Here is a 15,141-nt window from a genome sequence, read left to right as displayed (position 1 = left end):
CCCGTGAAAATAGAAATAGTAAGAGTCCACGGCTTAGCCGTGAATCCTATGAAATTTAGTATTTGGTGGGACATTATCCTTTAAATAGACTGGACTAGATATGCCTTGCGCACACCACCTTACGACTTTATAGACGAATCTATGTCTGAATTATTTTCTTGCTAGAAATTTATGCTCGATCGAGGTAAGAAATTTATTTGTTAGATTTTTGTATGATTTTTGCATTACGATTTTTATTTGGTAAATTTTTGTTCATTCTACAGAATTCTGTAACATTTACTTTTCGGCATATGATTTTAGCTAGTTTCGGTATGTCAGGATGATTTATTAAATTTTTCAGACTTTTGTAAATTATTTCGAAAGAGGAATCTAAAATGTTTCGTTTATATAAGATGTTAGATCTATACTGAAATTTGTATCGTGATAATTGTAAAGCACTGTTTCAAAAACTTATGTCAAACATTTTTGTTAATTATGGAACGCCATTACTGCATTGTATTGTTATGTATAAATCTATATGGCAAGTCTAGTACCATGTATGTAATATATTATTGTAATTTGTAATTGTGTGACAGTCTATTGCATACACATACAATGTCCGTTTTAGTGTATGGCATTAGATATTATATGGATGCCAACTATCATATAACGTTTGATTTACATTGAATTTTGTTAATTTGTAGTTGTAAATAATAGCTGCAGTTTATCATGTCCGTATCTATAATGTTTCATCATATACTTTTCATATCATTTCATACTTTAAATTTAGTCTTTTAAGTAAGTAATCTTTGTAATATGGAAGTAATAAGTGACGTATTTTAATCATGTGACGTTTGAACTTAGTAGCACATATGTTTTGTATAAGTAGCACGTATTATTTATGGGAGCCTACGGAGGTATGGTGTACCCAAAGGAGCAGTTTTATGCCCTGACTTATTTGTTTTGCTATGGTGCTTACCATATGTTATATATTTTAGCTTCTTCCGCCAGACGATTTTACCTGGTGATGTCATAACCCGGAAGTACAATGCCCGAGGTTCACTTGTCTTCACTCGCCTGGATGTGATATTCCCAGCGCAGAGCTTTCGTCCCATGGTTGTGCCGTAAACCGCAAAGACGATGATTTTTGTTATCCTCTGAAGTCAGCTCAGGGATGCAATCACCTACCACCATAGGGAGCCAACACGGAATCAACGTATTCACGGTTTAAAGGGACTGAATTTAGAAATCTGTTTTGTTTGTGCTACTTAAAGTTCACAATTACATTAAAGACCTGTGTCACGTCAGATTAGAATGGAAGTATAAGAACTTTTGTATCTAGAGATACTGAACTTTTTTTTTTTTCTTTCTTATAATCAGTTTTTTTTTCTTTTCATATCTATTCATTGTTAATAATCATCTTTTGTAAATAAATTTGTAAATATTGTAAAGGGTGTTGATTTGTTCTGATGGTTACTGTCGCCGGTACGGCCTTTCCTGTCACAAAACTTAAGACTGCCATCCAGCCTTTACTAGTTTACAGAAACAGATGTATTTTCATTGTAACTAAGTAACAAATATCTATGTCACAGCGGCCCGATATCTGAGACAATATTTTACATATGTGCACCTTTCAGCCGATTCAAGCATTTATTTATGTTACACAGCAGTCATTCGTAGAAATCCTTATTGCTATAAACATAATAAATAACAATTTGAATGCAAATGCATATAAAAACACCAGTCTCTTCTATTCAGAAAGCGTACCGGGGACATAATTTGTAATATTTAACATGATGTGGCGCACGGACGCAAATGTGCATTTTAATGTAAAAGATGTCGTTGGAAAGAAAATATGACAAGCTAAACGGCTTGTAATATTAGGCGCTGTTCTCACTTGCGTTGAGCCATGCTTATATATAATATCAATAGTTTCACCAAATTAAGACCGTCATCTTGCCCTTACTAAACGCATTTGGCAGCGAATCACAAAATATAGTTCACATGTTGAACACGTGGACATACTTTCATTGCAATAGAGCAACAAACACAGATCCCCTAGTATTACTTATACTAGTAATATCATTTGCGGATCCAGCTGTGCCGTATACGGTTGTGTTCTGTGGCATTTGAAATTTAATTAACCAGCACCAAATATGTTTCATAGTCCATGTATACTTACTTTTGCTATGTAAACTTTCAGTTTTTATGTCAAAATTAAGACTGCTATCCCGCCTTTACTTGTTTACAGAAACAGATGTATTTTCATTGTAATTGAGTAACATATATTTATGTCACAGCGGCCCGATACCTGAGAAAATATTTTACACCTGTGCACCTTTCAGGAGCTAGGGAAGCCGATTTAAGCATTTATTTATGTTGCACAGCTTTTAATTATTCGTAGAAATCATTAGTTCTATAAACATAATAAATAACAAATTGAATGCAAATGCATATATAAACACCAATCTCTTCTATTCAGAAAACGTACCGGGGACATAATTTGTAATATTTAACATGATGTGGCGCACGAACGAAGTTGTACATTTTAATGTATAAGGTGTCGTTGGAAAGAGCATAGGACAAGCTAAACGGAGATACCTTTTATTTGTTGCTAAGCAAAAGAGAACGACCAGGACTGCCTTATGACTATAACGTATTTTCACTGTAATTGGGCAACAAACATCTATGTCACAGTGGCCCGATATAATATACGGCGTGTAATTTCGTGTGCATTTCTCACTTGTGTTGCACAGTATACAGAAGTTTTCTTTGACAGTTGAAGCAATTCAGCCATTGACAAAATTTTTTATATACCATGTATAGTAAGTTTTGCTATGTAAAACTGCCGTTTTTATCTAAATTGAAACCGACATTCTGTTGTAAGCACTAAACTGATTTGGCAGCGAATGCCTTCGAATTCTAGCCCAGAGTCTTAATACAAAAGCTATATTTTCACTGCAACTGAGCATAAAACAATTGTGTTGCAGTGCACCGATGTGCCTAAGGCTTATAATATCCTTTGCTTTTCTCACTTGAGTTGAGCCGTGCTTATATAAAATATCAATTATTTCACCAAGTTAAGACCGTCATTCTGCCCTAACTACTCAACCAATTTGGCAGCGAATCCCCAAATATTGTAGCTCACAGATTACATACAAAGACATATTTTCATTGCAATAGAGCAACAAACACAGTTCGCCGATATTACTAATACTACTAATATTACGTGCGGTTATAACATGCGTTGTACCGTATAATGGTGTGTTCTGTGGCATCTGAAATTTATATAACCAGCGCCAAATATTTTTCATAGGCCATGTATACTTGCTTTTGTTATGTACACTTTCACATTTTATGTCAAAATTAAGACTGTCATCCCGCATTTACTAGTTTACTAATTTGGAAACGAAACCCCTAAAACTGAGGTTGACATGCTTAATAAACAGATGCGTTTTCATTGTAACTGAGGAACAAACATCTATGTCACAGTGGCCCGATATAATATAAGGCGTGTAATATCGTGTGCAGTTCTCACTTGTGTTGCACCGTATACAGATGGTTTCTGTGACAGTTGAAACAATTCAACCAGTAACAAAATATTTTATATGCCATATTTAAAGTAAATTGAAACCGTCATCCTTAACCACTGAACAGATTTGGCAGAGAATCCCCTCTATTCTAGTTCAGAGTCTGAATACAAAAGCAATATTTTCATTGCATCTGAGCAACAAACACTCGTGTTGCAGTGTACGATATTAATAAGGCTTATAATATTCTGTGCTAGCCTTGGTTATATAACATACTAGTATCAATGCTTTCACCACATAAAGACCGTCATTCTGCCCTAGTTACTAATATTAGTAATATCATGTGCGGTTCTAACATGCTTTGTGCCGTATAAGGTTGTGTTCTGTGGCATCTGAAATTTATTTACCCAGCGCCATATATGTTTCATAGGCCACGTATACTTCAGTTTCCCGGCTTTTCTAGTTCACCGATTTGCAGCGAGTCTCCTAAAATTGAGGTCGACATACTTGATAAACAAATGTATTTTCATTGTAATTGAGCAACAAATATGTATGTCACAGTGGCCTTATATAATATAAGGCTTGTAATATTGTCTGCGGTTCTCACTAGTGTTGCACAGTATACGGATGTTTTCTGTGACAGTTCACAGTTCAGCTAGTCACAAAAATATGTTATGTGTCATGTATATTAACTTTTGCTATGTAAATTTTTTATCTAAAGTGAAACCTTCATCCTGCCCGCCCTAACCACTGAACCGATTTGGCTGCAAATTCCCTCAAATTCTAGCTGGTTCAGAGCCTTAATAAAAACGCTTATTTTAATTGCAACAGCACAGCATACACTTTTGTTGCAGTGCACCGATATTACTAAGGCTTGTAATATCCTGTGCTGTTCTCACTTGTGTTTAGCCATGCTTATGTGTAATATAAATTGTTTCGTTTCACGAAATTTTGACGGTTTTCCTGCCCTAAATACTTAACCTATTTGGCAGCGAATTCTCTCAAATTGTTGTTCACAGGTTGAACACAGAGACATATTGTCATTGCAATAAAAAAACAAATACTTCTGTCGCAGTGCACTGATATTACTTAGGCTTGTAATATCGTGTGCTGTTCTCATCTGTGTGGAGCCGTGTTTGACCAAATTAAGACCTTTAATTATCTCTTTATCCTGCAAAAGCCCCATGTGTTTCTGGGATGATCTGTGTATGAAAAGAATTGGAACCACTGCCTTACCCTTGCATGATCGTAAGAGGCGACTAATAGGGTCTTAACACTTGGTTTTGCTGTAACTCTGTGATTCCAGAAGGTATGCAAATTTTGATTCCATACCGCGTGTTTTTATTTCGATGTAAATGAGATGTGACACCAAAATTTGTAGTCCTGTTTGGCGCCATATAACCTATACTGTGTTGGTGCGCCGTAAAACCCAAATAAACAAAAAAATTATCCTGCAAAAACTTCTCAACCCTTTTATAAATGTAAGCTGGTATCTCAGTACCCACTGATGGGATTGGATTGAAACTTCAAATACTTGTTCACTGTGATGATCTGACATGCAATGCATAAGTTTCATAACTCTATTTTTCTTTTTTTTACAAATTATGCCCCTTTTTTACTTACAAAAAAATGTAGCAGTTTTTGGTTAAGTTTTTATATGTAAGCTGATATCTCAGTATCTACTAAAATTTCTCTACTTTACATATTTACAAAAGTTTGCCCCTTTTTCGACTTTTCAGTTTTTGGTTAAGTTTTCTGTATGTAAGCTGGTATCTTAGTATCCACTGATGGGAATGGATTGAAACTTCACACACTTGTTCACTGTGATGAGCTGACATGCAGTGCACAGGTTCCATAGCTCTATTTTGCTTTTTTACAAATTATGCCCCTTTTCTACTTACAAAAACTGTAGCAGTTTTTGGTTATGTTTTTATATGTAAGCTGATATCTCAGTATCTACTAATGAGAATAGATCGAAACTTCACACCTTGTCCATTGTCATGACCCGCTATGCATTGTGCAGGTTCCATAACCCAATTTTGCAATTTTACAAAATTATACCCCTTTTTTACTTTTATATTTATTCAATTGACAAGGCTGTTGAATAGTCGAGCGTTGCTGTCCTCCGACGGCTCTTGTTATATAAGCAATTACTGGCATTGGAGACTAGCCAGTGTAATGCCATCACGGTCCCAAATGTCACAGGGTGAGAAAAATTGTACAGCCAGACTCGAACCCGGGGTCCCGGAATATCGTGACTGAGCTACCCGGCCGCCTACACATTTTCTCCCCATTTTAATATTCAAGTCCTATACCGGGACATATTTCCCCACCATTTTTTAAATTCGTCCTCAAATTTCAGCGGGTACCTTATATATAAGCAATTTCAGGCGTCGGAGACTAACCAGTTTAATGTCGTCACCGCCCACGTTGTGCGCTAAATATCACAGGGTGGGAAAAATGTGCAGCCAGACCGGGACTCGAACCATGGGCCTCGGGATTCCATTCCGATGTTCTACCGTCTGAGCTACCCGGTCACCTATACACTTTCTTCCCATCTTAATATTCAAGTCCTATACCGTGACATATTTCCCCCACCATTTTTGAAACACGTACTCAAATTTTAGCGATTTAGCGATTACTTTATATATAAGCAAATACAAGCCTCGGAGACAAACCAGTGTAATGCCATCACTGCACAACGTTGGGTGCTGAATGTCAAAGGGTGAGAAAAATGTGCAGCCAGACCTGGACTCGAACCCTGGGCCTCGGGATACCGTTCCGATGCTCTTCCGACTGAGCTATCCGCTGGCCTACACACTTTCTCAACTTTTTATCATAATTCCTATACCGTGACATTTGAAACAGCTGAAACAATTCATACAGCGTCAAATTCATTTCATATGTCAGGTACACTAACTTGCTATGTAAAATTTCAATGTTTTGTCCAAACTGATACAACGATCTCACCTTAACCATTAAACTGACGGCAGCGAGTCCGCTCAAATTGCAATTCACATTCTTAATACACGGATATTCCTTCATAATTGCAGTAGAGTAAATAACATTTCAGTCACATTTGACCGATATTACTAATACAAAATGTATTGTGTTCGTTTCTCAGTTGCGTTGTGTCGTACATGTATATGGATGTGCTCTATGTCAGCTGCAATCTATTTAATCAGCGCCAAATATTTTTCATAGGCCATGTATACCTAGTTTTGCTATGTATACTCTCAGTTTTTATGTCACAATCCCGTCTTTACTAGTTTACCGATTTGGCAGCGAAGCCTTTAAAATTGAGGTTGACATTCTTGATATACAGATATATTTTCATAGTAATTGAGCAACAAACATCTATGTCACATTGGCCCGATATAATATAATGCTTTTGATATTCTGTACAGTTCTCACATGTGCCATGTAAATTTACTTTGCTAGGTAAAATTTCATTTTTTATTTAAATTGTAACCGTCATTTTGCCCTAATCACTGAACCGATTTGGCAGCAAATCCCCTCAAATTCTAGTTCAGAGTCTTAATTAATACAGAGATATATTTCTATTGTAATATGCAACAAACATGTGTCGCAATTCACCGATATTACTTAGGCTTGTAATATCCTGTGCTGTTCCCGCTTTCGTTGAGCCATGCATATAAAAGAAATCAATTGTTTTACGAAATTTTGACCGTCATCCTGCCCTAATTATTAAACCCATTTGGCAGCGAGTTCCCTAAAATTGTTGTTCACATGTTAAACACTCAGACATATTCATTGCAATAGAGCAACAGACATTTGAGTCACTGTAACCCAATATTGCTAAGGCTTGTGATATCATGTACTGATGTCGCTGTCGTTGACCTATACACGGAGATGTTTGTAACAGATGAAACAACACAGACAGAGCCGAATTTATTTCAAATGTCAAGTACACTAACTTTTGCTATGTAAAAGTTCAATGGTTTTTTTTTCCAAACTGATACGACGGTCTAGCCTTAACCACTAAACTGATTCGGCAGCGAATCCCCTCAAATTGCTGTTCACATTTTTAATACACGGGTATTCTTTCATTGCAGTAGAGCAAGTAAACTACAGTCACAATTGCCTAATATTACTAATACTAGTGATATTGTGTGCGGTTCTCACATGCGTTGTGCTGCATACGGATGTGTTATGTGGCAGCTTAAATTTATTGGCGCTAACAAATAGCAAAGCCCAGGACGGCCCTATGAGGCCCTATGAGGACAAAGCACTTACATCCACGGTCGTAAATTGATGATCGTAGTCTTCTTGTAATAAAGGAATTTCACCTTATGGAGTACAAATTATAATAAGGTCTGTTTCACAGACATGTCACAGTCAAGACAGAACTATCAACAGAACATTACAATGCAAAGAAGACACTGTTAGCAAACATACAGGTAAATTAAAATTGAAAACCATGGGGTCAAAGTATTGCAGATTGGAAAATTACACAATATGCATTGACACCATTGTGGGAAAATCATAAAATAAATCAAAATTAGTAAAATGTAAGCAGCTATATCACAAACACTTATCAAATGATTGTTTGTCATTTTCGGTTGATTTTTAAGATAAATTAAGTTAAATGCCAGTTTCAGGACACTACATTTTGAAGCAAAACTGGCCAATATAGCACTTCCATTGAGACCTGTCCCGATTTACATGCATGCGTGAGCATAATCTAGGAAAATGGATGACCGTTTCCTTTCTGACTGCATTCCGATACCTTAGGAAATATTCTACACCAGTGCACCTTTAAAGAGCGAGGTTAATCGATTCGACCATTTATTTATGTTACACAAGAATTACTTATTTGTAGAAATTCTTAGTTCTATAAACAAAATAAATACAATGTAGCAAATTAAATGCAAGTACATATAAAAACACCAATGTTTTCTATTCAGAAAACGTGTGTGGGCAAAAATTTGCTATACTTAACATGATGTGGCCCACAAGTGCAAATGTGAATTTTAATTTAAAAGGTGTCGATGGAAAGAGCATAGGACAAGATAAACGGAGATACTTTTGTTTTGTCTCAGAGCAAAAAAAAAAATACTAAGACCGCCTTATGAGTATAACACTCTCATAATCATAGCCTAAATTTGTTGATTGTAATCTTGTAAATGATGGAGGAATTTTATCTTTATACAAAACAAACTCAATTTACAAAGACAGTCCTCAATCAGTCCAGAACTATTAACTGAACGTATGAATACACGAGGGACACTGTTACGAAAGTGGAAATCTAAAAGGTAAAGTTTTTGACAAATGATACACAATTATAGGTTTACATGGCTATATGTCAAAATCTAAATGGACCATTGTCGTTCCAGTATGTTAGATTAACCTAATGTTTCTCACCAGTGCAAACATGCATTTTAATGATAAAGATGTCATTTGAAAGAACAAGACGTAAGATAGACGGATATACCTTTAATTTGGCGCTAAGCAAAAGGAAAAACTCATGACAACCTAATGGGAAGAAAGCACGGCCGTAAATTGATGATCGTAGTATTCTGTAAATAAAGGAATTTGACCTTATGGAATACAAATTATAATAAGGCCTGTTTAACAGACACGCAGCAGACAGGCCAGAACTATCAACAGAACGTTAGAATGCAACGAAGACTCTGTTAGCAAAACATACAGGAAAATTTATATTGAAATCCATGGGGTCAAAGTGTTGTAAATTGAAAACAACACAATATGCGTTGACACCATTGTGGGAAAATCCTAAAACAAATCTAAATTAGAAGGATGTCAGCTGCTATATCAAATACAATTATCACTTTTTCGTGTGGCATTTTCAGTTAGTTTTGCAAAATTTGATATCATATACAAACACAATCTGCCGAAGTCAAAGGCGTAACATACAAAAAAAACCCAGTACTACCAACATCTGAAATAATAGAAACACTAGGGTGTTATTTAAGAAACATGTGCTATCTATTTTATTTAAATAAAACAAATGAATCAGTTTTGTAAATTCTAAAACCAGTCGTCATTTGAAACCCGTTGTTTTGTATTTAATTGCCATTTTACAATTTTTCTATAGCGAAAACGTGATAAATCGTAAATAAAACGCAATAACACTAGATAAAACGATTCTTGCACCGTCATAAAAATTTAATTCCGACTAGGACTTAAATAGTAAATATAATTTGTTTAAGTAGTATTTGAACACTGGTAATATCATTGGCTCTTGACAAAATCAAAATACTTGCCTGCAATGCAAGAAAACTTTAGCAACAAACCACTACTTCGAGTTCCTAGATTCCCCTCTGGCGAAACCATGTTCTTGCAGGAGTTTAACATCGTAACGACTACAGTTTCCAGGCCTGTCCGTCTTTACTTCCGCCGAAGCTATACTCTGAAGCGGAAGTTGTCGTTGTTGTCCCATGTGGTCAACTCTTTCCGTTCACAAATATTTCCATTGGTATTGCGCTCCGTAGTTACTAAAACAAAGACAGGCAAAACACAGGTTAAAACGGGCAAAGTACTTGGAAATATTCAACGAAGTAGTTAACAAAACATTTGGTAGCAAATACTAGCAATACAACAACTTCAAGTTTTTGAAGATGATGTTTCTTCTTCAAGCCTTACTGGTCGCCCAAAATAAATGCATTTATTTAAATGATCTTTTCATTAGACAGCGGGTCTGTCATCCGGACTGCTTATTATAAGTTACCCGGTTTTACGAGGGCAAAGCGATATTTTAGGTGCTAATTCCTACATTCTGTTGAGTTTAACTTCAGGAAACTGAAGTTTCTCAAGTATACTAACGTAAGGGTTTATTCTACGGAAGTATTTTGAATTTTAGAGATTCTGAAACTTGATGAATTTTTTTGTTTACGTTTTGTGTTTAAGGGTGTGGAGTACGGTTGTCCTTCCACGGAAATGTTTATTTTTAACGCAAAATCCTTAACGCTAAAGGAGATTATCACTGAATAATATTATATGGTCATCAGTAACTGTAGATTTATCTTATACCTTACAACATTTCTAACTTCAACGTCCCAAAAACACCCATTGAAGAAGCAATGGTATATTACTTTGTACCCGTCGGTCGGTCGGTCCGTAGAGCGAACGATTTCTGCCCAACAACTTGAGAACCATAACCTTAAAACTTATTATCCCGGAACCTTTAAAACTAGCATCATATATGGCATTATGAAGTAGACGATCCACCAGTATGTCAAAGGTCAAGTTCAAAGAGACCTGAACATTGAAAACAATTCCCGTCCAGTAGCTTGAGAACCATTTGACCTTAAACCTTCCAACTTGAAAACATGATTGCGCATTTAATGTAAATGACCCCTATTGTTTTGAGGGTCAATAGGTCAAGGTCAAGGACAAGGCCACAGTGACCTGAACTTTAAAAATGGGTTCCCCTCAATAACTTGAGAACCACTTGACCCAGAACCTTCAAACTTAATAGACTGATTTGGCTTATAATGTGGATGACTCCAATTGTTTGTGGGGTCAGTAGGTCAAAAGTCAAGGTCACAGGGACCTGAACATTGAAACCTATTTCTGCAAGGTAACTTGAGAATCACTTCATCAAGAATCTTCAAACTTGATAGCATGATTAGGCCTAATTATGTAGAAGACTCCTGTTGTTTTTTGGGTTTGTAAGTCAAAGGTCAAGGTCAAAGTGGCATGAACATTGAAAACAATTTCCATCCAATAGGTTGACAACCACTAAATCCAGTATCTTTACACTTGAAAGCATGATTGGGCTTATGAATGTGATGATCCCAATTGTTTTTAGGGATAGTATGTCAAAGGTCAAGGTCAAAGTGATCATGGGACTGAAAAGGGGACAAGCCCTCACAGGAGACATACGTGTTTTACAAAGTTCTCTTGCTTGTTGTTGTCTCTATCAAATATAAATATCTTTTGATGAGAAATGTACACAGTATTTAATTATCATCTTTTTAATATACAATGTAACATAAATGACAATCGAACGTTTATCTATTGAACCGTGAACAATTACAATAAGGTACTTTTGACATAAAAAGTAACGTAATGTATACAGGCCGCAAAGTGGACAGTCAGACTATCTCCAGGAATAATAACAAAATCTGTAAAAAGATCCTTTTGAAGCATAGAATGCAACCAAGCAGAATAATAGCAGACTCGGTTTCATAGTCTGTTGATGAGAGGTAAGCCTTTTTGCTGCTAATTCTTACACTAGCCAAAAGATAGAATGCAGTCTAATTAGGACATGATATATTGTTCTGCACATGTAGTTAATTATAAGAATCTTTCACGGGTTGAGGGTGAAGAGGGATATCTGTTTAGGCAATAACGAGGTTCTGCCGAGTTACTGCAAAACAGTTACCCGGGAGCCAGATATTTCTATCCTCACTTCTAACTAGTGATAGATTATTTTTCTTTGGCGCCGTATTCTTTAATTAATAGAAAAAGATGAAGTAAAAGGAATATTTATCTTTTAAGAACTTTTTTATTATAGCAGAGTATAATTTTACGCATTCATATATAAATTGCAGCACGTGAGTCATCTTACACCACGGGGTGTAAGACGAGTTTTTCTAGAATCGGCAAAAACACGGGAAAATGCAAGAATATCAGATTTGTATAGAGGAATATGCACGACGCGTTATGCAAGAGAGAAATAGGGCGACTTAAGGGACGAACTATTAATCCCTGAAAGTGAAAGAATGTATGCATATTTCTTGATGCAAAGCAAACAATCTTTTTTTGCATTTTCATTCATCAAATAAAATGACACACATTTTCTCGTGGATTTTGCAAGGTCGGATCACACTCGGCGCTTGCATGCCTCGTGAGATCCGATCTGGCAAAAATCCACTCGAGCCGAATACAGCATCCCAGATCGAGCTACTGTTATAATAACACTATTATATTTGCAGTAATTTAGAATCCAGTCTTTTTTTATATAAAAATCTATAATTTCCACAATCTAAAGTTGATTTTATATATGTATATTTCAAAATGTTAGAATTACATGGAAAATCTCTGTATGTCAAAATGATAGGGTAAAGGATTTATGATCATTTTCTTTCAAAAGCACATCAACTTCATAGACTGGGTCTGGTTTATGCTTTTGTATAAATTCATAAAGCTTTGGTTTCCGTCAGTTTAGGATCATAGTGTATTTTATTTTGTTGGAGCCATTCTTGCACGTCTCCTATTTATGATGCAAATGTTGCTGTCTTTGACCCCTCTGCTAGGCATTATCCATAACAATAGTGCTGTTTGGTCTTAAAACTGGTATTAGTTGTAAATATGCGAGGGTTCATCTCAAAGTGGTAGTCTCTACCATCATTATTATTTGATTGGAACACCAGTTCACAGCCAGGATGGAAACTGCTGTCTTCACTACCAGCATGTTAATTTTACAAACCTGGCATTTGGCCCTTGTTAACCGCTAGTTTTCTACTTGTGGAAGGGTCTGGTGGTACCCACTGATTAGAAAAAATGACTTGTGTCAACCCAAGTTTCATCTAGATAGACAACTTCCCTACCTTCAGCCCTTTTATTAGTCCTTACATAATTAGCCCTCTGAACAATAATCTAAATTTGTGCGGGGTTATCCACAGTTGAAATGAAATGTTGACATTTTTGTCCAAGAGATTAAGAATAGCACCTTTTTCAAAACTATCAATTTCTCTTTTGACACATGCGTATCATTTTGAGATGACCCCTCTCCTGCACTTTTCTCCTTCGATATTCCATAAAGCTCACTCTTTGATCAAGTCCAAATCATGACAAGTTTTCTGAGTGAACTTTTCCCATGCCTAAAACGTACTTTTACCCTTTGCTTCCTGTTCAAAATACTTAAACAGCTTTTAATAACAAAATAGTGGCTTTGCGACCAGCATGGGTCCAGACCAGCCTGCGCATCCGCGCAGTCTGGTCAGGATCCTTGCTGTTCGCTAACAGTTTCTCTAATAACAATAGGCTTTGAAACCGAACAGCATGGATCCTGACCAGACTGCGCGGATGCGCAGGCTGGTCTGGACCCATGCTGGTCGCAAAGCCACTATGTTGGTTTTCTCATGGCGCGGCTCATATGAATTGTAACTGTACTTTAAGTATAAAGAAGAAATTCTTATTCTTTTGCATAGCCTTAAATTGAACTTGTTAGCAGGGGAAAAATCTGGGTTAATACATGAGATACACCAATGCTCTCATTATAATTAAAATGTGTACAATATGGCAACACCTTTTCTTTTTAGGTCCGAAAATAGTATCAAAACCATGTGCTGTCGATATTTATTTGTCTTGGCTATTCCAAAACTCCTACCAGATTCTTGTCAGAAATATTATTGCAACAAATTTGTTGCATTTTTCTAAAGAATATTGTAACAAAAGCTTATATTCTGCTGATTAAATTGTTTTTGAAATGGCATTAGTAATAGTATCAACTTTCATGTGCTTTCGATATGTATTTGTCTTGGCTATTCTAAACCTCCTACCAGATTCCTTTCAGAAATTGCAAAAAAATGGGGCATTTTTCTAAAGAATATTTTGACAAAAGCTTGTATTCTGCTGATAGTTTTTGAAATGGTATTAGCAATAGTATCAACTTTCTCTTCAAATTTTTCTCAAAAACTTTTCCGTTCAATAGGTTACTTTTACTAGCAGTCAGATGGACTATAAAATGCATCACACTGAATAATTTACCCTGATCCTTAATCCGGTTGACTAATTTATACGCGTATCTGAAAAACAATAAATATCAAAATGTAAAAGACAAAAAGTAAACCGGTACACTACAATAAAATAAAGTGACCTTTTTAAAGAAACAATCTAAAAAGGAAGAATAAGCAGGCTGAATGGAAAGATAAAACGTAAATAAATGAATTAAATACGGAAGCTGTAATTGAGATATCTGAACCTGAAGTATTTTTGTTTTCATACACTTTATAATCCACTACTGCTAAAGTTCCTGCATGTTTTAAGCGTACACTTTTTCTGTCGAAAAAAAATATGAGCGAACTGTTAATATAAATGCATAACAGCAAAATAAACCTAGACTTGTGTGAAGAGGTTAAAGTATGGATAATTTCATGTTTCACCTTCTTTTAAAAATATGCTTTAGCCTGAGACCGTTCCCTGACTGAGTCCGAATGTTTTCATATACTCTTCCACGCGTTTATACTACATATTAACGACTGTTACAACCCAAGACTAAGAGCATTAGGCTGCGACAGCTTTCGTATCATATTGTTTGATTGCAAAACCAGTTTGGCGCCTGCATAACTACTTACTGTCGAATTATTCTAATGGTCGCATAGCTCGATACGGAGAGCGCGGATCTACTAATTGTGTGGTCGTCAGTTCGGTCTTCATTGTAAATTTCAGCAATTTCGGATCATAAAATGTCTTAAAATGTTCTCCGAGACGGCTTGATTGAGCAGAACTGTTTGATATTTCGGGGTTAATTGACAACTTTGGATATAAATGGCATTTACCGGCACTAATATAATCAAATTCTGCAATTTAGTTAATTTCTAAACTGTAAACATATCTTTTTCGTTTGTTCAATTCAGAAACAGTGACATATAGGACTTTTCGAAGAAATGTCGAAAAAGGGTTAAAATGCTCGTCGTGC

Source organism: Mercenaria mercenaria, chromosome 9 (genome assembly GCF_021730395.1).
Source record: "Mercenaria mercenaria strain notata chromosome 9, MADL_Memer_1, whole genome shotgun sequence".
NCBI classification, from domain to species: Eukaryota; Metazoa; Mollusca; class Bivalvia; order Venerida; family Veneridae; genus Mercenaria; species Mercenaria mercenaria.
This window is presented reverse-complemented; position numbering follows the sequence as displayed.